Source organism: Sciurus vulgaris (genome assembly GCF_902686455.1).
Source record: "Sciurus vulgaris genome assembly, chromosome: 15".
Taxonomy (NCBI): Eukaryota; Metazoa; Chordata; class Mammalia; order Rodentia; family Sciuridae; genus Sciurus; species Sciurus vulgaris.
The window spans coordinates 66,639,492-66,667,214 of record NC_136476.1 but is presented as its reverse complement, the minus strand read 5'-3'; the positions used below and the strand labels follow the sequence as shown (position 1 = coordinate 66,667,214).

Here is a 27,723-nt window from a genome sequence, read left to right as displayed (position 1 = left end):
TGATTTTTGTTATTGCTATAAATGGTATTTCAAATGTTTAGGTTTTAGTTGTTTGTTGCTAGTATGCAGAAGTACAAATGAATTTTGTACATTGATCTGATATTCAGCTCCTTTGCTAAATTTACTTAATTCTTTATACCAGGTTTCCTTGATGTAATATATGTATGTAAAGAAGTATATATATGCATCTACATATATATAGAACTTATGAATAATGCTGTTTTCTTTCTTATTTTTCAATAGTCATAGCTTTTTAACAAACAGGAAGTATAACTTGTGTATAACAAAATTCACCTGCTTTAAATATAGTTTGATGAGTTTTGGCAAATGCCTGTAGTTATAGAACCACCACCAATATTAAGCTACAGAATGTTTTCATCTTCAAAATTGCACTCAGTATCCCTTTGCAGTGTCCCCTATGTCCCTTGTTGGGAAACAAGTCATACTGTAGCCCCTCCCTGTGCACAAAAAGAAAAGCTCAAGGTCATTAGCATGGGGATAGAGTAAGGTCAGCAGTTCTTCCCTGGAAGAGGGAGTGTGAGAGGTAAAGCTTCCCATGAGCAGATCCTCAGTCCCAGCTGCACACTAAAATCAATGGGAGGACTCCCCTAAAATGCCACTGCTGAACCCAAACCCCAAAGATTCTGACTTACTTCAACCTTGATGGAGCTTGGGCACTGGATGTCTGAAAGTCCCTCAATGAATTCTCACGTGAAACCGAGGCTGAGAATTACTGGGAATAAAGGAAGTTATTGTTGCAGGTGGAGGTTAGCTTTTTAAAATTGTAAAAATTATATGCCTGCTGTCAAAGAAGGAAGTTATTTCAAAGAAGAAAATACATAATTCCATCACTCCTACACAGCAAATATTCTCAAGGTTTTACCCACATGCAGACATAACTTTGCACAAGTACACTCATTATCATCATCATGCAATTTTGCATTTTCTTTTTTTGCTACCACTTGTTATAAACGTCTTCCTTACCTAGGGAGGCAGTTTAGGGGCTGTGATTCCAACTGTGGGCTTGGAGTTGGACAAACCTGGGTTAAAATCTCAGATTTTTCACATGGGAGTATAGGGTGTCGAGCAAACTACTTAATGGTTCTCAACTTCAGGCGCTCTTGCTATGAGAGAAATAAAGCACCTATCTCAGAGGTTCACTCTGAGGACTGACAGTCTGCCATAGCAAGCAAATTCCTGGGGTTCATCTGGCTTTCCATTAATGGTGGCTGTTATTATCATTGGAACAAGTAGGGCTGTCCACTGAAAGGAATGGGACGGTATGGCAGGAAACGCAGACAGAACAAGAGATGGGGAGGAAGGAAGGGAGCTCATTCATGCCCAGCATCAAGGACTCAGGGCGCCCTGAGGGAACGACTGCAGAAGGCAGCTGCGCATGCGTGTTCGGGTGCACGTGCACTCGAATGAGCACTAAAGAGCTGGGAGTCCAGGCCCACGAGGGGTGGAGTGCATGTACCCGCATGCATGCGCACGCGTACATACACGAAAGAGCTGAGAGTCCAGCCCCATGTGGGGTGGAGTTAGGACCGCTGAGCGTAATTCTGGTGGAGGGTAAATTCAGTAGTGCTCCTGGATCACCTGTTCTAATGCCAACACAGTAACAGCCACAAGAGCCATAAAAAAGGGAACACACAGACCCAGGGAGCACAGTTGTTTGTTTCCTATGAGTCTGGGAAATCAGGCTGGCCCCAAGGAGGACTGAGGGAAAGTCTGGGATTTATCACAGGATCCCAGGTCCTGAGAAGGGAAGAAGGAAAGTATTGCTGTGTCGGATGGAATGAGTGTATCCTGCGCTTTAATCCAAATGTTCACAAATATAATGATCCCACCTAGAAAGAGGCATCATTCCAGACACTTCGATGAACTTAAGTAAGTCCCAGTCCTCCTAACGATCCTATGAAGTAGGTATTGTTATCGTCCCCATTTTAGAGATGAGAAAACTGAGACACAGAGCAGTTGCATGAACTTCACAAGGTCACACAATCAATGGTAGAGTCAGATCTGAGCCCCCAGAGACCATGTTCTTAACCAACCACTAGTTGGGCAGGTGAAGTGGTGCGTATCAGGGTTAATTTTAAATAGCCTTTATGAAGAGCTGTAGTCACCTTTTTCACTGCCGAGACTCAAGGACCCAACAAGAACAATTTGAGAGGAGAAAAAGTTATTTGGAGGCTCACAGTTTCAGAGGTCTCAGTCCATAAACAGCTCCATTCCTTGGGGCCTAAGTTGAGACAGGATATCACAGCAGAAGAATGTGGCAGAGGGAAGTAGTACATGTGCTGATCAAGAAGCAGAGAGAGTGAACTCCGCTCAACAAAAACAAAATACATACCCCAAAGGCATGCCCCCAGGGACCCACCTCCTCCAGCCACTCCCTACCTGCCTTCAGTTACCACGCAGTTAATCTGTAACAGGGGATTAATTCACTGATTGGCTTAAGGCTCTCATAACCTTATTCACCTCTAAATTCTCATGCATTGTCTCACAAATGAACTTTTGGGGGAAATCTCACATCTAGACCATAACAATACCATTATCGTAATTGGTTCAACTGTTCCCGCTAGTATTTTCCAGTTTGAGCTGTAATAAACCTCTTCATGCACCTAACTTTTCACTTCTGCTGAATTATCTCTTTAGGATTATTTCCCATGAGTGGCATGAATTGGTCCAAGGGGATAAACAATTTACTAGTTGCTGCTGCATATAGCTGCAGCTTTTGCCAAACAGGCTACACCAGTTTACAAGGCCACTCACAGGGTATGCATACACCCCTTTTGCCACCAATTCCAGCAGTGAGTTGAAACATTTGTATAAATATTCATTTCTAAAAATAGAATTTTAATTTAATAGCTAAAAGGTTGGAAGTGTGCAACATCTGACTTGCTGGATGACCGGGCTTCTGGAAGTTTCCCTTTATCTGAGGCCCTTTCCTTCACCAAGTCAGCTCACCTGGAGCTGAGCCTCCACCCTCCCTCAGGCCAGGCTCTGGGTTTCCAAGCCATCTGGAACTGTGGAGGTGAGGGGCCCACGTTTGTGACCTTTCCTTTGTAGCGTGCACTGCATCCCCCAAGATATTGGCTAGGTTTTCTTTTTCTGATTCCATGAAATAGGAAGGCCTTCTAAGCCAACCTAGCTGTCCTCCTGGTCACTGAGACCAGTGCTTCTCAGTCTTTATTGCATCTACAAAACACCTGTAGATCTTGTTAAGATGAAGATTCTGATTCCACAGATAGAGTGGGTCAAGGGCAGGACCTGAGAATCTAACAAAATTCCTGGTGCTGCTGACACTGTGGGTCTGCAGACCACACTTTGAATATCAAGAACCTAAGACTCTTCTATTCCTCAGACAAGTCATCAAACAAAGCTCAGAAGATCCCCCTCAGAACTCCCTGGTTCCAGTTCAGACGTGGATAGACTACAGAACCTTGGTCTCAATATGCTCTTTCTGAGCCTCAGTTTCTCCATCGGTACAATGGAGGAATAAAATTAGACATTAAGTCCCTGCTATGGTTTTCTTTTCCATCTTGGAATTATTTAGCCCATTCATATTATTTCCACATGCTATTCATTCGGCAAATTCTTTTTAAGCTCAAAGCACAGGCACAGGCTCCTATTTAAGCACTGTAAATGTAAAGATCAATGAGCTAGACATAATCCCTACTTTTGTGGGTCTGGTGGAAAAGACAAGCAAATTAGAGTTGGAAAAGAGTAAAATGGTTTGACAAGCATTTTGCTAGGGAAACACTCAGGATGCCAGAGAAGCAAATAGAAAATGGATCTCACCCAGACCAGTAGGAATCCCAGGAGAGATCTCTCGGGTGTTCATGCATAAACTGACACTAAGGATGAGAGGTATGACCCAGGTAAAGCTGCGCAAGGGGTGTGGGACCGTGTTCCAGTGGAGGAAAAGGCAGCACCAAAGCCCTGAGTAGGAGAGTGTGAGGTTTATTAGAAGCTGGAGAAGGTTCCTGATCGCAGAACCTGGAAGCAAAGTACTGAGTGAGGAGCAGAGACGTCGAAGGGTTCGGAGCCTCGGGTGACACGAGCTCTCATGGAGTATAAAGAAGGAACTGGCAGACTTGAATTTGGGAAGATCACTTTTGTTGTAGTGAGGCGATTAGACTAGAGAGCACAAGATCAAATGTGAGGAAATCAGGAAAAAGATGTTCAGGAGTTCAAGCAAGAGATGAGAAACATCTGGACTAGGGCAGCAGCAGAGAATGAGAGAGCAGGATGAATTGAGACAGATACAGGAGGAAAAATGAACAGGTCTCAGGGGGATGATGAGAATGGAGTGGAAAATGACCTAAGTCTTAGTGGCTTACAATAGCAAACATGAATTTCCTGTTTATGGGTCTGTGGGTCAGATGGGCTTATACTAGCTCAGCTGGACTTGGCTCCGAGTTACTGTCAAGTTCAGGTCGGCCCCATGTGTCTCCCATTTAGGGACCCAGGCAGGTTACAATAGCCACCTGTAGCATCACAGCAAGTGCTTCTCATGATGGATGTCAGGAGCACAAGAGGACATGCAGATGCCCCCAGCCCAGGGCCACCAGAGCCCCGAGTAGCAACTGCCACATGAGCATTCCTTTGTCCAGAGCAAGACCTATGGATAAGTCCACAGTCTTATGCACCCTTAAGTCCAGGGTGCAAAAATACACACTGCTCCAAGACACAGTGTCAAGGGGGAGAGAGTATTTATGTGACGATAATAGAGGAAACTAAACCCAGTTCCCTGGGAAGAGGTGGGGCCACTCACTGAAATAAAGAACCTAGGACGAAGAAATTTCTGGGTGAGGGTGGGGAGAGTGAAGATCCATCCTGGAGCATGTTGAATTGGAGATGCCATTTAGATGTTCCCACAGAGGCATCAAAGAGGTAGCTGGAAAATGGCCCACAGCATGCAGAGAGGTATGGACTGCATGCGGTTACGGTTGCATCATCAGCTCAGGCCAGTCAGGAAAGGGGATAAGATCACCCAGGGAGCACCTGTTTTTAACTGGGCAGGCCCAGCATAATTCTTGGGTGAGGCCTGCAAAAGAGATTTGAGGACATTGTCCCTCGAAACCAAGGGACAGGACTGTTTCAAGAAAGAGAGTGATCAAGCCTTTCAAACAGGGCTGGGGAGATAGTTCAGCTGATAGAGTGCTTGCCTTGCAAGCACAAGGCCCTGAGTTCGATCCCTAGTACTGCAAAAAAAAAAAAAAAAGGAGTTTCAAACATGGAAATCATATCCAATAGGTCTGACAACAGGAGGTCAGTTTTGTTAGTTTGGAGATAATCAAAAGCTGGACTGACTAGCTAGGCATGGTGGTGGTGCAAGCCTGGTGGTGCATCCCCGCAGCTTGGAAGACTGAGGCAGGAGGATGGCCAGTTCCAGGCCAGCCTCAGCAACTTAGTGAGGCCCTGTCTCTAAATAAAATGTGAAAGGGGTTGGAGGATGTGGCTTAAATGGCTAAGTGCCCCTGGGTTCAATTTTGGTACCAAGAAAAAGAAAGCGAGGGAGGGAAGGAGAGAAGGAAGAAAAGAAGAAAGGAAAGGAAGGAAAAAAGAAAAGGTGGACTCTAAGAAAGCAAATGGAGAAAACTCTTCCAAAGAAATGCAACAACCTGCCTCCGCCCCTGGAACAAGCCTTAAGGATCTACCACCCCTCCCAAACTCGATTCCAGTAAACCTCTTATCCAAGTGTGAGTATAGAAAGCTGTACAAACCCCAATGCACATGTGCATGCGGCTCAATGCATTTGGCGCCCTGAGCAGAACGTGAAGCCCTCATTCACCCCCTTCCAGGCACAGAATCCCCTCTTTGGTCCCTTCTTTGAAAAGATTCCAGGACACTGGGAGATCAGCGGGGACCCTTGCCGATCTGAAGTTCCCTAGTTCCAAACTCAGAACTTCCCCAGTCGCAGCTCCTCTTGACCCCCAGCCCTTCTCCAGGTGACTGTGTCTTCTATCATTCATTCATTCATTCTTCTGTCCATCGTCCTTTAATAAATATGAGTGAAGGGCCCGTGCGTCATAGGCTCTATCAGGGGGCAGGGAGAAAATTAAAAAGGTGAGTAACACCAGCCCTCGTGCTTAAGACAGGTGTATCAACAACGATTAGCATACAATGTGACAGTCCTAATAATAGAGGTGGAGCCAGGTGTGGGCGTGGAGGGTGTGCACGCCTGTGCACTCAAGAACAACACTTAGGAAAAGAATGGAAATCGTGTGGGTAGGAGCCACAGGACTTCCAAGTCCGACGGGCTGGAACAGGACTGGTTTTTTCTTTGGGACGTTGTGTGCATCTGCAGATGCCCTTGGTGCCTCACGGCTTCTTTCAGGCATAAGCCGGCTCCCCTTACCTCTCCATCAACCTAACCAACCAGACCACCGACAGTGCTGTCATCGAACGATAGAGGGCGCAAAAAGACTTGTGCTTGTCACAAACTCTCAAAAGGAAACACTTTCAGGAAGATTATCTGAAAGAAAGATGAGGAAACACTGGAAACCCTCGGGGTAAGGAATGTGCTCAGAATCGCACAGGTCCTCAGGTAGCAAAGCGAGCACGTTGCACCAGACCCATGCAATCTGCTCTGTAAAGCCCTCAATTTTCCAAAACTTTTAGAATGCTTCTATAGAAACATTATTCCTTTCATTTTTCTTTTTTTTTCTTTATGGGGATGAGGTGGGCGAGGAAAAAAGAAGCCATGATTCAGAGACATTTTTCTGTATAAAAATCTTACATATACAGTTTGACATTGGGCTGAAACTTTCCTCTCTCCCTGTGTCTAAAGTTGGTGTTGCTTTCCCCAGAGGAAGTATAGAGATTCAGAACAAGGGCTCAGGAATACATCTGGGTTTGAACGTCAAGTTCTTTCTCTTCTTGATGTGATCCTTTCTCCAAGTCTCTGGATCCCAATCTATAAAGTCGGGAGACGCGCACCCATACCTCGCAAGACTTCAGCAGGGCTAAGTGACTTGGTGAAAATGTGCTCTGATCAGTCCTGGGGAGGAGCAATCGTCCTTCTTCCCAACCTTCTGGCTGAATAGCCTTGGCTAGCCAGCTGCCCCGCGCCCCGGTGAATGAGGAGCCCAGCCACGCTTTCTCCAGTCCTTGGAATTAGCAGGTGTGTTTCGTTTCGGGTCCCAGTTCTACCTTGTCATTTATGGGTTGTGCAAGATATGACACAAGTCTCTTCTCAGCCCTGGGTCAGTTTCCTCATTCCTCAAACAGGGGTGATGATCTTACCATTATTCCTGCCACTTCTATTGCAGGAAGACTTCCTTTTAATTCCACTCAACAAATATTTTCTGCTACCCTACTACACGAGGTCCTGGAGAGATACAAATGTCAGAGCCACAGACCTGAAAATCTAGTAGCCAGGTGGGTCACATACTCTGGTGATCATACAATTTACCAGAGACTGTGAGGAATCCAGGAGAAGTCTTGTGTTCCAGGAAGGGTGTTCCTGGAAGTCTTGCTGGAGGAAGTAAAACATCAATGGTCTTTGAAGGATGAAGAGGAGCGTTTTAGTCAGCATTTTTGCTGCTGTGACTGAAAGACCCAACCAGACGAATTGTAGAAAAGGAAAAGTTTATTTGGGGGCTCACAGTTTCAGAGGTCTCAGTCGGTAGACAGCCAGCTCCATTCTTCTGGGCTCAAGATGAGGCAGAACGTCATGGCAGAGTGGTGTGGCAGAGGGAAGCACGTAGGGATCAGGAAGTAGAGAGGAGACTCCACCCTACAGATACAAAATATATACTCCAAAGGCATGCTCCCAATGACCCACCTCCTCCAGCCACACCCTGCCTGCCTTCGCTTACCACTCAGTTAATCCCATCAAGGAATTAATTCATCGATTGGGTTGAGGTTCTTATAACCCCATCATTTGTCCTCTGAACCTCTTTGCATTCTCTCACACATGAACTTTTGGGAGGTACCTCACATCCGAATCCCAACAAGGAGTTTACCAGACTCATCCTCCTTTAAAGTCAATGGAGGAGATGGTTCATACAATCAGGAATCCCAAATGGGAGGTCTGTGGCACATACCAGCCAGAGCTTATCTTTCATCTCAATCTCAAGGCCCCCAGGCCCATGACTCCAAGACCCCTCCTCTTTTCTACCAGACACCCCTGGAGGGAGGCAGGGGAACCTTTGTAGAACTAGGGCTCCTTTAGAAGGAAAAAACTCAAATCGTGGCAATTGGAAAAGAGTGTGAGGCACCCAGCTCACACAGATCACCTAGGAGGCGGGCCTCCTGCCAGCATTTGTCCCTGGGGGGCATCCTATGGCTGAGACATGGTCGCACCTCTGCCTCCCACCAAAGCCCCTATGCCACCTCCAGTGCAGCCACACCGGGCACTGCCATTCACCCCTTTATAAACCTGTCTCTGCCTCAGTCCTTCTTTCTCTACCCTTTCTGTGTCACCTCCTTTCTGTGTCACCTTTAGGGAAGCCCGTGTTGCCTGCCACCCCTGGCAGAGTCAACGGCACCTCCGAGCATCCCCACTGACATCCAGCCTCCCAGGAAGCTGTGAACCCCCGGCAGGTGGGGCCTGGGTCTTTCTTCTATCCCCAGCTCCTGGCACAGAGGCTGGCGGAGGGGACCTCCCTCAGCAAATGTTTGCTGAATGGAATCGAACTGAACCGCACTGAGCCCAGAATTATTGACCTTTCCAGTCAATGTTTTTGTTTTCCCATCTTGGCAGGAAGCAGAGGGCACACTCAAAAAGCTAATTGGAGAGTGTGTCATGACGGAATTATTTAGAGAGGCCCGAGCAGGGTTCAAGGAAATAAAGACAATGAAGGACTCAGAGACTAGCAGCCGTAGGCCTGTAGCTAACGGGCAAGGAAGGGAGCCAGGGAAGAGCAGCCACCACCAGGAGAGAGTCCTGGATGCATCACTAGCGTCACTAGTGGGAAGGGACCAGGGGAGTTCATGCCCACTCTCTCCGTGGTAAGGCAGAGAGGCCTAAGAAAGCCCGGAGGTAGAGGCCAAGAAGGCAGCTTCCCTGGGCTCAGAGCACAGTGAATGAAAGCAGAGGGCACGTCTGCATGAGTGAATGAGGAATACCCAGTACAAGGGGTTTTTCCCAAAATGTGGTCCCCATTGCACTGGCTTTTATTTTTTCCTCTTTTTTTTTTTTTTTTTTGGTACCAGTGTTGAACACAGGGGCACTTAACCACTGAGCCACATCCCCAGCCCTTTTTATTTTTTATTTTTTTATTTGAAGACAGGGTCTCGCTAAGCTGCTGAGGCTGGCCTGGAACTTGTGATCCTCCTGCCTCAGCCTCCCGAGCCACTGGAATTTCAGGCATGTGCCGCCGTGCCAGCAGCATTGGCTTTTGACACCTATCTTCCACAGTGCAGGGACCAGGTCTGTCCATTTGGCTTCTAGCCTGACTTTCCCAGCCCTTCACTTTTCTAGTTTCCCACCAGTTTGTAAGTCCTTCTTCATTGCTCCCCTTTATTACTGCGATGAAAAGCAGCTTCCTGTCTTCCCCTAAACTATTGTTGCTAGAGGGATTTGTTTTTTCTTCTTGGTATTGGGAATTGAACCTACAACCCCAGCCCTTTTTTTATACTTTATTTAGAGACAGCGTCTCACTAAATTGCTGAGGCTGGCTTTGAACTCACGATCCTCCTGCCTCAGACTCCTAAGTCACTGGGATGATAGGCTTGCACCACTGCACCTGGCTTCTAGAGGTATCCTCTAAGTAGACAAAACTCAAACATGTCGCTCCCCTTCTTACAATTCCCATTGCTCCCCAGGGCCTTTGGGACCAAGTCCAGACTCCGCAGAGTTGGCATACAAACTGTTCCCACCTGAGCGTCTACCTCGCTTCCCTGCACTTCCCACTCCTCCCCCACACCCTTACACTCACATCATGATCCTAAAGTCACCCATTCCTCCTACACCTAGCTGGTCATCTCCTCCTTCCCTGTCACACCTATCACAAGCATCATCTGATTAGTGAAGTCTACTGAATTACTGTTCCCTCATTATCTTGCTCTGACTTCTCTGATAGATTTTTCTCTTGCTACCTTATAATAATCTATTTGTCCCTTCCACTAGATCCTACAAGGACAGATCAGTCATGTCTGATTTGCTTTTATATCCCAGTGCCCCACAGAGTGACTTCCAGTCACCATGAGTAAGTGGGTGGGTAGGTGGACAGATAAACTTAATTGGTAATAGTCTCTTGCATGGAAACAGGCCCTCCAGTGGGGAAACCTCAGGCAGAGTACTTCTTTAAACTTGCTAATTTTGACAGGAGTTACTTCTGATTCCACAACTAGAGTACCGGACCCTCCACCAGGCTGTACACCAGTAAGGCAATCAAGAACAATCTCGCCCCTCACAGACACTGATAGATAGGGAGACAATATCTTATTAGGCTCTTTCAGACTGCAAGGAAAGATATCCTCAGGTTTCTTATGTGCTGATATAGATGGCCAAGTTCAGATATTTCTTATCTGGAAGGGTTTCTTGTATGGAAGTAAGTAAAAGAATACCTGCTAGCAGCAGCCCTGTCCCTCTGGAATAGTACCTCCAATACAGGGATGTCATGTCAATCTCACAGAGGATGGACCTAAAGCCCCTTGTATCAGTCAGCTGTTGCCCATCAATGCTGTATAACAAACCACTCCAAAAATTCAGTAATGTAAATGAGCTATTCACTCTCAGTTCAGTGCTGTTTCATGCTTTTCTTCTTCTGGGGTCAGCATTCTACCTGGGACATGGGACAGTCTTTTTGTAGCAGAAGTACCAGAGGGATGAGTTCAACCATATAAGTGCATTTCAAGTTCCTAATTGTGTCACATCTGCTAATATCCCAAAGCAAGTCATAAGACCAAGCTCAAAATCAAGCAGAGGGAAGTTCACCTACTTCTTGTGGAAGAAATTGCAAAGTCACAGGGCAAAGAGCATGGCTAATAGGAGGGAAGAATTGGAGCCAACATAGACTATACAACCTACCACACTCCTCTCTCCATATAGAGCTCTGGTTATCTTACACGTGGCTACCAATGACTCCAGTTTTCTTCTCCTCACATATAAACTCCATGAAATCAAGGTCTTTGCTGTATTCTCCTGAAGCTAGAGCGGTGCATGCCATATGGTTAGTGCCAATCAATGTTTGTTGAATGAATACCTCCTGCTGCCTCTTCCTTGTGTTCTCACTTCTCAAAGATGGCATCTAATCAGGTCGGTCTCTTACCATCAGATATGATGCAGACTAAGGAGTTTGGGCTCCATTCAGCATGTAGGCCTTGGGAGCCACTACAGGTTTCAAGCAGAGGCACACTGTGTCCAAACCTGTGCTTTAGCAACATTGACATGCTACCAGTATTTGAACAGAGAGAGGATGAGAGAGAGGAGAGACTGGCAGACCAGCTGGGAGACTACGTGCGAGAGAGGACTGCTGAGGCATAAGGAGTCCAGAAATAGAAAGTGGGGCTCAGGAAGGACGTGAGAACTACTGTGTGCATCACATGAAGAGAGCAGGTCATTTTCTTACATAGCAGAGGAGAAAGAGGTGGTAGGACATGGGACTTGGAGTCCAGGCAACTGGGCTGAGAAGTAGTGGATAAGAAGCAGGTTTGTGGGATGGAGTTGATCTGTCAGTTTGGGATTTGCTGAATTTGAAGGGTTTGCAGGACATCCACCTGGAGGGGTCAAGTGGTATCAGAACTGGCCTTCTGAAGAGATTTCTTACTAAGATCTTAATCTAGTCATTTACATCAAATATTAAAATGACGTATAATGCCCAACATAGGCAAACTCTTCTAAACCTGCTGGATACATCCACCAGCTAATGATCCAGCAAGCCGTTTATGAGTTGTTTCAGTTTCAAAAATCTTTGCAAGGACAAAGACCAACAGCAGTAAGCCAGAATCAGAGAGAAATGCAAGACTACTTCCAAGTGTGAGTGTCTCTCTGTCTCCGGAAGTCCACACCTACCCAGGACAGCCCTTGTCGGCCATACACTCCATCAGCAAATGTGTGTGAATCCCTTCTGTGGGCCAGGCTCTGTGCTCAGGGCTACAGACGTGGGGACAAACACGGGAAAGCTCCTGCCCTCTATGAGCTTTGGCTCCGTGAGAAAGGGGTAGAAATTTAAGGACTTAGGCAGGTGGAATGAAAGGATGCAAGGTCCTGAATAAATGTCCAGTGGCAGCTGGAAAGAGGGGCTGGTCAATTTCATCTGACCAGAATGTGGGAGACATAATAGACACCAAAAATACAGAAAGGCCCAGGTGGGTGGGTATGAACAAAAATTAACACTCCAACCAGGTGTGGTGGTGCACAACTAAAATCCCAGTGACCCTGGAGGCTGCAGCAGGAGGATTGCAAGTTCTAAGACAACCTCAGCAACTTAAGGAGACCCTGTGTCAAAACAAAAACAGAAAGGAGTGGGGATGTAGCTCAGTGGTAAAGCACCCCTGGATTCATTCCCCAGTACCACGAGAGGTAGGGAACCTATCCAGACTTAGTGCCCAGCTTGAACTAGGACCAGTGAAAGGGGTGAACAAGCATACCACATTGATTCTTTGGAAGGGATGACCCTTAGAGGCAGCAAGAGGAAGAAGAAGAGGGGCAGGGAAGGAGAGACTAGGGATTTAGGGTGCAGGTGCTACAGGCTTTGATCACATGGGAAGGAATCAGAGATGTGTTTCAGGATTCCCCTTCCTAAACATTTGTGTAGAGTTCCCAAAGACCTGGTTCTAGGGGCTGGGGTTGTGGCTCAGTGGTAGAGCACTTGCCTGGCATGTGTGAGGCCCTGGGTTCAATCCTCAGCACCACATATAAATAAATATATAAATAAAACTAAAGGCACATCAACAACTAAAAAATGTTTAAAAAAAAAAAAAAAAAAAAAGACCTGGTTCTCCCTTCCTAAGGAGGAACCAAACACTTTACAATGAATCCTAATTAATTTCCTAAAGGTAAATCAACTATTTTAATCTTCTGCATGACATACTCATGATTAAAACCTGTGCATAGTGCTTTAGGTTCCAAAACAGTCATACACCTTAATTCCGTTCAGCCCCCATAGATTCCAGGAGGCAGGTGTTACCAACATCTGTTTGACAGATGAGGCATTTAGACTTAGAAGGAATCCTTAACAAACACTTATCACTGTAAAAACCTTTCTTCGAAACGCCTGAGAGATTAGCGTGCTAATGTTTAAGTAGGTATGTGTTCTTCAGCCTCAGGAGTGAGAACATGGTGCCGGCTGCTGTGTGACCTCCAGAGACTGTGTTGGTTGGGCCAGTGGTTTCCAAATGCCTTCCCTGCGGGGACAGCTGCCCAGTGTTCACCCGGGGGGCTTCTTTATAATATAGACTGGCGTCTCCATCTCCAGGGATTTTTCGGATTCAGTAGGTCAGGGGTGAGGATCAGGAACTAATATTGCTAAGAGGTGTTACAGTTAATTCTATTGCACGGTCAGCTGGAAAATCGGTTAGTTGTGGTCCACAGGTCTCCTGCCTCGGCATCACTCAGATGCAATTTCCTGGGCCCCCCTAGACCTACCAAATCAGAATCTCCAGAGGTAGACCCAGAAGCTGTATTTTAAACAAACTCCCGAGATCCATTGGTTCATTTATTTACCAGTATTTCTTAAGGTCTATGTGATAGATATCATCCCAGGCATGGGGGTGTCCTGGTGAGCAAGACCAACAGCTTCCCTCCCCTGAAGACATTTGAATTTTGGTTCATTTCTTTGAATACAGGGATTTGAGAACCACTGTGGGGGTATTATAAGGGGCTAGTATGGAAAATGGAAATCTCGAAGAATCCCAGAACAGATATTCAGTTGGGTTTATGTGAACCAGGAATAAGTCAGTCTGGAAATAGAAGGATTCAAGGGATAGGCTCAGCAATAGGAGTCCCTCTTGTGAATGCCTTAGTTATCTGTTGTAACAAGCCACTCCTAAATGTAGTGGCTCAAAATGACAATGATTTTTTTCTTTTTTTTTTTTATTTCTCATGATTCATCATGTTGGCTGAGTAGCTCTACTAATCTACTCTGGGTTCAGCTCAAACAAACCTCACATGGCTTGGCCTCTCTCCATGTAGTTGCTAATCCTGGGCTTTCTCAGGAGCAGAGATTGGACCTCACACCTGCTCAGCATGTGCTCTACTACGAAGCTACACCACCAGCCCCATCCCAGTGTTCTTAATGGGGTGGTGGTCTCTGGGTTCCAAGAGGGCCAGCACCAGTGTGCAAATGCCCACCCGTCTTGTTCACTTATATTCCACTGGCAAAATCAAGTCTCATGGCGGTGCTCAGCCTCAGCATGGGAGGGAATTCACAGGGGTGTGGACTACAGAGGCTCACGTCTTTGGAGTCCACTGCATTCCATCACAGTTGCTCTGTCTCTTGATCTTGGGATCTTTTTGTGTTTCTTCTCTTTTATCCCCTTTGTAATCCGGGTTAAATTTCTTCATGAAGGAATCCAGTTACTCTGGCCAAGTTCTTCCACTGGCTCATGGGCATCCCCACTCGCGAGATTGTAAGACTTCTCATTGGGAACAGAGCTGGTGTACAGGATATGAAGAGGGTGCCAGAGACATCTTAGGCACTGTGGTTAAACCTCCCATAGGAGAGCCATGAAATTCCAAAGGCTAGTGCTGCAGTCACCCTGAGACAAAGGTCTACTCCTGTATATTTTACGTAGCTACTCCTGAAGTTTTGGTGTTTGTTCTTGATTAGATTTTTTTCTTAATGCTTCTGATTTTTGAAGTGTTGAACACATGTTCTAAAATTTTTGAAAAATCCAAAATAGGCAATTAAAATCACTGGTTATATCATTATCTAGAAATAACTGTTCTTGAGTACCTGTTAGCACATTTTCTTTTAGACCTTTTAGTGTGCAGAAATGTGTTTTGTTCTTTACAGGTTGTGCTGTGAGCTGTATATGGTAGTGCATGCCTGTAAACCCACAGACTCAGGAGGCTGAGGCAGAAGGCTCACAAGTTTGAAACCAGCCTGGGCAACTTAGTGAGACTTCATTTCAAAATTAAAAATAAAAAGGGCTTGGATGTAGCTCATGGTAGATTGCTTATCTAGCATGTGCAAGGCCCTGGTTTCATCCCCAGTACCAAAAAGCAAAGTTATATTGTGGATACAGCTTTATGTCTCACAATCTTCATCTAAACTCCAACGATAGTGTTTTCCCTGTTGTTACAAACTCTTTGTAAAATAATTCTGAGTTACGTCATAATCAGTGAGAGGACTTGGGGTGTAGCTCCATAGCAGAGTACTTGCCTAGCATATCTGCGGCCGTGGGCTCCATCCCTAGCACTGCAAAAAATAAAATCAATGTGACATTACTATTTTATGTTTGTTCAGTCACTTGTTTTACATTTTTAGCAATTATCAATAGTACTATAATGACTCATTTCTGTCCATAAGTCTGATTTGCATTTTTTTCTTTGACTAAATTAAGTCCATATTTCCCTTTATATAGGGGAGTTTTTGAGATTGCTTCAGTGTTGCCTAATAAATAGCTAAAAAGATATTTCCCCTCCTGACTGGGATCAATACTTCCCTCAGCTCCATATGCCAAAACTGGCTTTCCAGAACTGGGCCCCCAGAAGGGGTCCATTTCCTCTTGCTCCATTTCCTCTTGTGGGACGGTCCTGATCTGTCCCCATTTCCGTGCTGGTACACAGGAGAGGCAGGCTAGATTGGCTTTGCAGTGACTTTACCAGAACTAGAAAAAGAGTTGTACATGTTCCCACGGTCGCCTCTTTATCCAAACCATGGAAAACTGGCTTTTTATTTTTTCATAACTGGCACAGGCTGTGTTTGGGTCAGGAACCCAACATTAACTACAAAGACTGACCTCAACCCAGGGAACTTGAGAAAAATCTAGATAACAGTGTTGGGAAATTGTTCTCTCACATGAATTGGCATTTGAAATATGTGCTAGTATTATGTACATTTTTTTAATATCATTGAACCAAGTGTAATGGAAAATGCAACACTAGCTATAGTAAGTCAAGGGACTTGGCTTGACTGGAGCATATCACTAAGGGAACCCCGGTGGGGGGTGTAGGGCAGTGGTAGAGCATGCGCTTAGCATGCCCCAGGTCCTCTATGTTCAATCCCTAACATTCAAGAAAACACAAACAGAAACAAGGCAAACCTATTTCCATCAATTCACTCACTCATCACAGTTGTAGTAAGTAATAGAATCTCCCCAGGCTCCCTCCCAGCAGAAGAAAGAATGTGAGAGTTCACAGTTGGGGTGACAGACTTGCTCAATTGTACATAATGCGTTAAAGTGTGAATCTAGTGGAATCTAAATGCAGAAGGTAGGGCCCCTCCACCTGCCTGTGCAAAGAAAGCTGGTCACTGCAGACTGTCCTCAATGCATTTACCCTAGAGCGTGCAGATGGAATACCGTCACAGGGACTGACAGAATTAGGGCAGCTTCCCACGGTTGAGACTGTTTATGATTTTAGATTGCAGTGAATTGAAACCATGAGAAATCAAAAGGGTTTTGGCCTTTCTTTGTCCCGTGGTCATTTCTATGAGGGATTTTACTGTCTCCATGATTCCCAGTCTTTCTGCTTCAATATGGAGGTTATGAGTCCCAGAGTTGGTTTGGAATTAAGGTCACTCAGCAAAGCAGGTAGACAACAGAGAAGTGTGCACTTCACCTGCAGACCTTCTGATAACACAACCAGGTGACACTTGGGTGTGGCGAGGCAGGGAGGATGTCCTAACTCCTTTAATTAGTTCACACAGGCAAGATATTGAAAGTGCAGAGTGATAGCCAATCACAGATTAAATATACCTAATTTGGGACAGTGCTGGACACATTTCTCTACACCTATCTACATCTCTTTCCTATCTACATAATGAGTGATTGATTATCAAGCTAGGAAGCAAAATTCTGGAATTATTTTTGATAAAGGACCTTTAAATACAACATAGATCTTTCTGTTCACTATAGAAAGCCAAGTGATTTTTTAGAAGAGGCTCATAGTCCTTTAAGTACTTAAAGGGCAGTCACAGCCCATGTGGCATGGGAAGGTCTTTCAGGGGATTTTCTAAGAGCTTTCCAAAAGGGACATGGTCATTAATATAAGTGCAAAAGTGATAAGGAGCATAAAAGAACAGATCAAATACCCTGCAGCACAGGGGTTAGAGTTAGAGAGCTTCTAACCAGTTGAGAAAATCTAGGAAGTAACCTCTGAGATGGATCTAAAAGGATGCATGGGATTTCGGCAGCAGAAATGATGGACTGAGCTATTTCCAGAGATTGATACTGGTGGCCTTCATTCTTCAAGGGGAAACTAGAAAGAGGGTTGTGCCTATTCTTAGGCTGGATGACCATGACTGGACAAGGTAGTGGCATCAAGGACCAAATTGAGAGAAGCCCAAGAGGATTGTTATGGTTTGAATATGGTTTTTCTTTTATTTTCTCTTCTGGTACCAGGCATTGAACCCAAGGGTGCTTAACCACTGAGCCTGATCCCTGACCTTTTTTTTTTTTTTTTTTTTATTCGTTTGTTTATTTATATTTTGCTAAGTTGCTGAGGCTATCCTTGAACTTGCCATCCTCCTGCCTCAGCCTCCTGAGCCACTGGGATTACAGGTGTGTGCCACCAGGCCCGGCATGAATATGATTTTACCCTCCAAAACCAATGTTGAAATGTGATTCTGCAGGTAAATGGTGTTGAGAAGTTGTGGGCCCTTCAAGAGGTGATTGGATGCTGAAGAGGGATTAATGCCTTTCTCACAGGACTGGGTTAAAGTTCACAGAACTAGATTAGTTATTTCAAAAGAAGATTGTCATAGAGTGAGGCAGCCCCTTGTGTTTTGTCTCTGCTACATGTGCCCACCTCTTCTTCCCACTGCTACCACATCAAGAGGCAGCACAAAGCCTTCACCAGATGACCAGATGTGACTGCCAATCTTGAATTTCCCAGCCTCCAGAACTGCAAACCTCAAAGCCTCTTTTATTTATAAACTACCCAGTCTTGGGTGTTGTGTTATAGCAATAAAAGCTAGACTAAGACAAAGATGAAGAAATGGGGAAAGAGTAATGTATTCTGATAGAATGCCTGGAGAACCACATCCGGGGAGGGGAAGTCAGGGATGAAGAAGAGCAGTCTCTCTCTGTAGGCCTCCATGACCTCTGCATGGAGTGCAGCTCAGGCATCTTGGCAGGAAACCCCAGGACCTTCATCAACCTGCAGTCTTCTGTGAGGATAATGTGACTCAGGAACCCTGCTGTCCCTGGCTGAACACGGATCCCTTTAGCCTCACATGTGACTCATGTTTATAGAGACATCACCGAACGGTCTGTTTGGACTGTGACGCAATGACTGTGTGTACCATGGAAAAAATGAGAAAGACATCCTAACTGGACGCCAGGGCGCAGTTGAGGAAATCCTGTGATGTGTCATCCGGCAATGCTAGAAGGTCACCAGAGCACTGGGCAGGCCAGACAGCAGCCCCCGTTTTTGAAATGTCACCAGGAGTTGGAAGCAGTTTTCTCCTGGGCCCACATCAAGTTTCCAGCTCTCAGGGATGAAATGGTAAGCCAAGCAAGAACAGGACCCCTGAGGATCCTCCTCCCGGGGACGTGACTTCCCGTGGAGACCTGCGGAATTGAGGGTCCCCCTCTGGCTTCACAGGCCGTTTTGGCAGCAACTGTGTCAGGGAAGCATCATTGCTGATCTCAAGGTCACCAACACCATTTTTCCTTTCCTTTCATCTGCATCCAAAGCTCTTTTTTTTTTTTTTTTCCTGTTCCATCCCTTAGTCATGTGAATTTCCAGAAGAAGTAAGAATTCTTGAAATTACGGCTATTTCCTTTGAGCAAAGTATACACTGCGGTGCCAGCGTCATAGAGACTTATCTTGTCAAGTAACCTGGGCTTTATTTGCACCCGGGCAGCAAGATTTAGAGGGAGTTGACATGGGAAACAAAATAATTTTGAAAAAAGTATCAGGTGTACCTCATTATTTTTTTCTCCAGTGGGAACTTCTTTATTCCTAAATGGGTCACACATGACACAATGGAAAATCCAGAAGACATGAAAACCTTGAGGGTAAACACTGGACTTTCATTTCTCCCCTCCCTGAACTCTTTGGGAGGTAATGACCTTGCCAGTTTCAGTTTTGTGTATATCCTACATCCTTCCATGTGTTTATTTTAAGGTCCCCTCCTCTTGCAAACATCCCTACCATGACTACTACCCTCACTACTGCCTCCTCTCCTGTCACATGATTAGCTTGCTCCTGGTCCCAGGAGGGCAGGATGAACACTCTCAGGCACACGAGGTCCAGGACAGAGAGCCTGACACCTGGGGATTCCTACTTGCCTGTTGTCCTTTTCCCCTTCGCATGTACACCTCCTTTAGGAGGTTGATGCTAATTCTTAGTGTCATTCATTCAAGCATCAATAATGCCCACAAGGCCATTGTCTCTTGGTAAAATTTCCCATCCTCTTATTTATTACTCAGACTGTGTTCTTGGTGTACATATATCGGAGGTCGTGGGACAGATGTTATAAGTCTTCAGTGTGGGTGCTGGGGGCATATGTCAGTCAGTGGTAGAGCACGTGCTCAGGGCGTGTGAGGCCCTGAGTTCACTGCCCAGCATCCAATACAAAAACACTCAAAAATGAAAATAAAAAACTTCACGAGCCAAAGGTTCTTGTAGTGAATTTTAAAACGCAGGTTCTTGGGTCCCATGCCCAGAGATGGGTGCTGAGGCTCCAAAGACTCCCTTCCCGAGATGATCTTTTTTATCTTTTCTTTCTTCCTTTTCTTCTCTCTCTCTTGCTCTTTGTTGTTGTTGTTGTTTGGTTTTTGGAGTACTTGGGATTAAACCCAGCATGCTAAACAAGTGCTACATTTGCTACGTCCCCAGCCCATCCCAAGATGATCTTGATGTCTGGGGGTGGCTCCTGGGTCCCACTTTGAGAAACACTGCCTCCAGCATTATTCCTGACTTCCTGCCTCTTCTATCAGGGATTACCCCCAAGTTCTCTTCACCGTTGCTGGTGTCTCAGACTCACGTCCGCTGTATGACAAGTCTTCATCACCTGGGCATTTTCCTCTCTCTTTCCATTTTCAGCAGAGGAACCTTGAAAAGTGTGGTCGGGAGACTCCTGACAAATCCATGTCTCTGTTTTGTAAGGTGACACCACCCTTTTCAGGGCAAGCCATTGCTTACTTATGGCCAGCCACAGTTCAGGATGTCAATGGCCACCTCCTGCATGTCTCATCATCTCTCTTCACTTCTAAAGCCACTGTCTTCTGTTCATGGAGCATCCCCACGACTTTGGGTTTTCAGAGCTGGATGACTGACCCTAGACTCACATTGCTATTTTCCTGGTACAGGGGGCTTTGCAAGTCTGTTATCATCTGGGCCTCTGTTATTTCTACAGTGTGTGTGTCTGAAGAGCATGTCCCAAACACTGTATACCTGAGGGCTCACAGTGATCATTAAAGGTCTGAGAATCCTCTGATAGTGTTGTTTGATGTTATATTTCCATTTCTATTTTTTAAAAATTTTTCAGATGTTGATAGACCTTTATTTTATTTATATGTGGTGCTGAGAATCAAACCCAGTGCCTCACACATGCTAGGCAAGTGCTCTACCACTGAGCCACAATCCCAACTATTCCATTTCTATTTTAATATTAAAAATGTAAGTCTAATCTGAACTGTCTAGCCGAACTTCTTCTAAAGAAAGGCTGCCACATGATATTTGGTTCCATTATTTGAATCTGTTTATGGTCAAGTTGGCATCAAGTGATGATCTAAAGGGACCCCGTTTACCTTTTGAGGGTTACAAGTGTATCTGACGACCAGAAAATTGGCATGGCCTCCCATCTACCTCAGACTGGAAGCCTGAGTCACTCCTGGAGCTCATGGAGGTCCCATGTCAATACCTCTGACCTTTCTCCTTCGCCCTACCAGTCTTCTTCCTCCAGATCTGCTCCCTCAAAGGATTTGGGCCTGGCTATTGCCTCTGCCCAGATTATTCCCCCAAATATCTATATTAATAACACCCTTCAGGTCTTTGCTTAAGCCATTAAGTTTCTCAATCCTATTTAAAATGGCAACTCCTGTCCCCTTCACACTCTCTATTATTCACATGCTCTTTATAGTCCATTTCTTTATCACGTCTGTTGCTTACTGTTCCACATACCTCCCTGCATTAGAATGCACACCCCATAAGAGTGGGATCTTTGTTCTGTTCATTGATGTCTCCTAAGCCCTCAGAGCAATGCCTGACACACTGTAGGTGCCTAATAAACTCTCGATGAATGAATGAATTCTCTAAGGCTTCATCCCCAACAACCTCACCTCATGACTGCTCTTGTGTTCAGTGCTAAATCTGTTAATTAGTCTTATAAAACAAAACTCCTCTTTTCAGTGATAATTTGCAATGAAAGACATTTGGCAAAAGTTAAACATGGGACTCAGATGTACTTTTTGGGTGGGAGAGTACAGCTCAGTGATAGATGTAGGTGTGCAGGAGGTCCTGGTTGATCCCCACGATCACAAAAATAAATAAAAATAAATGTTTGCATTTCTCAAAAGTGGATTTCTGGAGCACAGGCTGAATGGCTGAGGGTCCTGGGTTTGAGTAACACTCTCTAGCATGTTCCTGACTGAGCACAGGTCACTTGTTCCTCTCTCTCACTCCCAAGCCAGGAACAGACATCCTGTCACCATCTGTCATCACTGGGGACTCCTTGTTGGTAGACACACACACTTCCCCAAGAAAAGAGTTCCTCAGTTTCTGCGGGTAATTCCAGAGTAACCATTTTCCCCCTCTTTGCCTCATTTCTTTCTGCTTGACAACGTTTAAGTTCATTCCATTTTTTTCTCATAATAAAAGAAACATGCTTATTGTGAAATAAGAGTTAGTGAAATCTAAAGACATATGAAGAAATAGATGTCACAAAACTTGAGTACCTTCTGTAGCTTATTTCTCTGCCTGTAAATGTAATAGCCAAACACAGCCCCCTTTAATATTTTGGTGTAGTTTTTGTTTGTTTGGTCTTGCAGTGCCAAGGATCAAACCCAGTTACTCACACATGACATGGTGTGGTTCTTTCTCATCTTTTTCCTGTGTGTACCTATTGAGTTGACATACAGGAAACTGCCCATGTTCAACCATTTTTGACCCACATGTTAGTAATTTTATATGTTTTGACCCAGTAATTCACACAGTTGAGTCCATTCGGTGCACATAATTTTACCCTGTGTTTTCTCATTTCACGACAACACCACCATTTGCCCATGTATTTCCGGATTGTAGGCACTTCCTGAACTTGCATTAGCTGCACAAATAATTCATGAACATTAGCATGTCAGCTGGGACCCCCGCCCTGTCAATCACCAAAGCAGTTCAAGTGGAGCCCAGACTTGCTGAGTCTTGATATAAATGACAATCCTCACCAATTCTTCTAGGAAACTCTTCCTATAAATTCCCCCAACCAATTGCTGGTGTGCAGTGCCTGGCACCAGATCTTCTGTCCAAATGGCAGTTTCTGGGAATGTTGCTAATGACTGTTTCAGTCCTAATCTCCCATCCCTCCTGTATGAATCTGATCCATTACTGGTGACGTGCTCAGCTTGTGGCTTATCCTCCTGCCCAGTGAAATGACCCTCTTTGATTCGTTGTTGTTGTCTCACGGTTTCTGGATCTCTGGGTGGTCTACCAGTATGATGAAAAGGGAGAGCTGACTAGTGTTTTGGAGTTTAACAGCAGGACCAGGATCCCTGACTTTGCCTCAGCAAACAGGATAAAGGCTGTCAGCTCTACATCTTATCAGCGAGTTCCTGAGAAGTTCATGGTTCCATTGGGTGGCAACCCTGCTGCCAAACTTATTGTCCAAGAACGGTCATCTATGTGGGTTCTGTCTGAACCAGCCTGGTTATCTGGGACTTCATGTAGCCTTGTTCCCAACCTGGCCTAGTTTGCTCTAGATTTGGCTATGTTCAACCAAAGACTATGGGTCCATCCAAAAACCCCATCTGAATAAGGTTTGGGAACTTCTGATATAAGGTCACTGTCTCTGCTGATAATAACATTATGTCTCTCCAGGTGCAACAGATTAAAAAGGATGGACTTTTTAACATTTTGGTCCCAAGAATAAGACAGTAACAGGAGACCAGAGCATTTAAAGGTAATCTGTAACCTATGAACACATCAAAGGATAGAGAAAATAAGGTAAAAATAAAATAAGATACAAAACAAAATGCTATGTGGCTCCTCTTATCCTCTTATCATGGCAAGCTACTACACGCAGAGGCAGTGGGCCTTGAAACCTGACTCCCTGGCTTTGAGTTCAGACTTAACTTGCATTCAAATCCTGACCCTTTCTGTTCCCAGCTGTGAACAGGGCTGAGATTGCTCTTCAGTAAAACTGAGCTGAAAATCACCCACTGTGAGCATGGAAAGGTGTGAAGAGAGAATGTGTAGAAAACACACAAGCCACACTTGAACTTGATCAGAGTCGTGGTTACTATTAGACTTAACAAAACAAAAAATTTTATTTTGGTCTTATAAATGTTTATTATAGCAAACAAAACATTACCTATGGCATGAATCAACTTAAAGAGTTTAGATACATTTGAAAAAATAACCCTACTACTGAAAAAAATCAGACTTGATTCTTTCTTCTATTTCCTCCTAGGCTTGGTCATGTGTCTAGGTCATCTTTTTTTGACAGGATACCAGGGATTGAACACAGGGGAACTCGACCACTGAGCCACATCCCCAGTCCTATTTTCTATTTTTATTTAGAGACAGGGTCTCATTGAATTGCTTAGCACCCTGCTTTTGCTGAGGCTGGCTTTGAACTCCCGATCCTCCTGCCTTAGCCTCCGGAGTGTCTTTACACACTTATCTACTCAACTTTTTCACTCATCACATTCCCAAAGATTTCCTGGCGCAGCATGTTCTAACTCTGTGTAAAAGTTATTATTTCAACGAATATACCCTAACCTGACAGTCATGCCTCTACTGTTGAGCACTTAGTTTCCAATTTGGGAAATACCCTTTCATTCTGTTGTGGGAATTTGAAATGCATGATTCAAAAAAAAAAAAAAAAAAAAAAAAATTAGGTCTTTTCCTTCAGGTGTACAGATACTTGTAGCTCGAAATTGAGAACACTGCTTATGGTAATCATTGCTGAAAGAAAAGAAAGATGGTTTCAGTCTAGTGGACTGCAAAATTAGGACAACTCAGGAACTCGCATGCCTGTAACCTCGGTCTTCTCATCTCGACAGGTGGTAAATTGGTCTGAGGATGATGAATAACTGCGAAAGGGATTTGGGGGGCTGGGTTTTGTAGTAAAATTTGCAGCTGAGTGCTAAGCATGTGCAAGGCCCTAGGTTCACTCCCCAGCACCAAAAGAACAAAACAAAAACCTTTAAAGTGGACTAAACAAGTTCCTGTTAATTCAGATGAAGACGTGGGTATTCATATTACTTGAGGCACAGAGAAGGAAAGGCGCTTGTCTCAGATCCCACAGCAGCTGGAAATGGATAAAGTATGCGGTCTGCTAACCAACTCCGAATTGTTTTCTCACCGCACTTTGCCGCGGGGGGTGGGGGGGCAGTTCCCCAGCTGCTCCTGAGAGAGGGCGGAAGAGCGAGCCACCAAGGGCCAGGTGGAGCTCTGTGGGGCGTCGCCGGCCCTCCAGAGGCCTCCTCCTTCCCAGAGCTCGGCCCCGCCCGGCTCCGAGCATGCCCAGTGCGCTCCTCGCCGGTCCGAGCAGTGCTGGGCAGGCTCTGCGGCTCCAGGTTTTGCCGGCGATCCCGCCGGACCAGGGCGGGGCGCCCGCATCGCTGCCCGAGGGACTCCCGCTCCGTCGGAATTCCCCCGACGCGACGCCCGGGCGGCACCCGCTGCAGTGGCGCTACCCTGGGACGTGTGACACGGTGACAGGGACTAAAGTGGGATATCCGGCATTGCCCGGGTCTCCGCATGGCTCCAGGACAAATGGCTCCCTAGACCTTGGGTACCTGGATCGGGACCGGGGGTCCCAGCCATCTCTCCATCCTTTAGTTCACGCATTCATTCAACACATATTCACACTGTGCCAAGCGCTGCTGAAGGGCCTCGGTCACTGCAGCAGAAAGGCAGAGCCACAGCCCCAGAACTGACGTCCAGAGGGGGACACACCTGAAGAAGTGAGCACATCAGGAAAAGCCAAAGTTTGTTCCCTCGCTGTTCCTTAAGCCGTCTTGCGCTTTCAGCTTTTTGCACTGGCTGGTTTCCTTCCCAGGAATGCTCTTCCCGTTTATCTGAGTGGCTGAAATGTCACCTCTCAGTGTCACCCGATCCGGCCACCTGATCAGACTCCTCCATCAGCTCAAGGACCTGATCTGACCGCCTCATTGAAAATTGCACCACCTCCACTCGCAAGCCTTCTCACCTGGCTCTTTTCCCATAAAGAACTTATCACCTTTCATAGGCTACATCGTTTGCTAATTTGCTCTTTATCTGTCGCCGGGTCTCCCTTCTCACAACCCCTAACCCTGGGATAGGGTTTTGTCTATTTGTTAACTGCACGTGAGAAACGGGAGCAGGGGCTCAGTATTTGTTGAATGGATAAATAGTGACAAATGCTTTTAAGAAAATAGTCGAGGGCCAATTTAGAAAGGTAGACAGGGAAGGCCTCTCCAATGAGGGGATATATGCACAAGTGGGAGGCGTCAGACATGTGAAAAGCGGGCAATGCGTCCTGCAGTGGGACAGACATGTGCAAATGTCCTGAGGCTGGTCAAGCCCTTGAATGTCTGATGAATAGAAAAGTGCTCCAGGAGCTGGAGGAAGGCAGGTGTGAGAGGAGGCTTAAGAGTCAATTAGCAACACGGATCTGGTAGGGGCCCCCCCGCAAGCCAGGGGAAGGTTTCACCCGGGAAGCTCACTAGTGCAACCGGACTAGCACCGGACTGGGAATCAGCGGGACCCTATTTCAGCCACTGACTCGTCCTGTAAGACCCACCTCTCTTGTTTTAAAGAAGCGCCAACTACTTGCCATTTCTCGGCATGAAATCATTGAGGGCCGGGCACGTAGTAGGTGTTCAGTAAATGCGTAAAGGAATGAATGTCTGCGTGCAGGAGCCAGGGAACTGGGGCCGGCCCTGAGCTCGGCGGCCGTGCCAGGTGGTCCTGGGAGACGCGTCGGAGCGCGCGGCCCGGGGCAGGGGCGGGAGCGCCCCGCAGGCCGGCCCGGGCACCCGCCCCCCGCCCGGCGCGCGGGCCCGTCGCGGCCAGCCCGGCCGGCGGGAGCCGCCCGCGGGCGGCACTGGGCATGCTCAGACGGCGGCCAGGTCGCGCCGCGAGCGAGCTTCCGCGCCGCCCGCACGCGCGACCTACCTGGGCGCCCCGCGCCCCCGGATGCTGCAGGTAGGGGCCGGCGCGACCCCAGCGGGCCGCGGGCAGGGCGCGGACGGCGGGGCTGGGGGCGCGCTCGGCGCCGCCCCGCCCCCACCGTCCCCGGGCGCGCGGCGGACGCGCGGGCGGGCGGCGCGGCGGGCGCAGGGTCCCGGCGCCACGTCGGGGCGGGGAGGGGGCGCCGCGCCGCGCTCACCTGGCGGGGCCGGGGCGCGGGGCGGGGGCCCGGCCGGGCGCGGCGGGGCCGGGGCGGGCGTCCGGGACGCGGCGCGGCGGGCGTGGGCGTGCGCTCCGGCCGAGCGGGGCGGCGCAACCCGCGGAGCCCGGTGCCCGCGCGCCCGAGGGTCCCGCGCCGCCGCGACCCTGGCTCCGGGCGCCCAGGGGCGCCCCGCGCGGGGGCAGCGAGCCGGCGGCGGCCGCAAGACTTCGGCCCCGGGGCGAATCCGCCTCTCGGCTTTCAAAGATGGCATTTCCTGGGCCTGGCACGAACCCCAGCGCCAATAAACCCTCCCGTTCCGCGGGCGATATGGAATGATTTATCAGGTAACTGCGGTGAGACAGCTGCCGTGGGGGCGTGTACGTGAGAGCGCCCAGCTCCCCGGAAATTCCCGTGTCTGCCACCCAAACTTACTGAGAAGTTGCGGTGGCCTTAAAAATTAATGGGAAGTTGAGATAACTTGACACCTGGGTTTCCCGAGGTGGTGGAAAGAGCCTGTGGCTTGGAAACTGGAGACCTGTGTTCAGGCTCCCCCTTGGCCAGCTGGTGTCCTTGGGCAAGTCGTTTAACCTCTCTGATCCACCATTTCCTCCCCTGCAAACAGCCGGTAATAATGCCCACCTCACTGGGTTGTTGGTGGATTAAGTGGGATAAATTATGTGGAGGTGTTTGGCTCAGTGCCCGGCACAAAGCAAGCGAGCAGTTGGCGTGATGTGAATTTAATTCATTTAGAGACCCTCGTGGCTCCCATTTCACCAGGAAATTAGAATTAGAAAAGCATCTTCGGGGCCTGTCTGTGCCCAGGAGAACTTCTGCTGAACGCAGAGGCTTTGGAAAAACAATTTCCTGAAGTGTAATCAGAGAGCATCTTTTTTAAAAGCAGTTTTATGCATTCAGAAACTCCAGAAGTTGGCAGTTTGGCTTCACTTACAAAAGAACTGTTTTGCAAGATGATCCATCTTGCAAATGTTTAAGCAGATGATTTGAGAAAGTAAAGCCTGGTTAGGAAGATTTTTGTTCTATAAAGCTCCCAGGCCCAACTTTAATTGATTATTTGGATCAGGATTTCTCAACCTCACACAATCAACATTGTGGGATT

General features: G+C 46.8%; 1 protein-coding gene across 3 annotated transcripts in view; it reads left to right on the top strand.

The window, feature by feature from the left end:
- PTPN3 (protein tyrosine phosphatase non-receptor type 3) overlaps positions 1 to 27,723 on the top strand; it is a 140,416-nt gene that overhangs the window by 10,607 nt on the left and 102,086 nt on the right. The window contains exon 1 of one of the 3 annotated variants that reach the window (XM_079112578.1): positions 26,263 to 26,419. The exons of 1 other annotated variant lie outside the window; for it this stretch is intronic. The gene's annotated coding sequence lies outside the window, so the exon portion shown is untranslated. Of the gene's footprint in view, positions 1 to 26,262; positions 26,420 to 26,794; positions 26,951 to 27,723 lie in introns of those variants that run through there. One more of the 3 variants, XM_079112579.1, reaches the window with a different exon arrangement.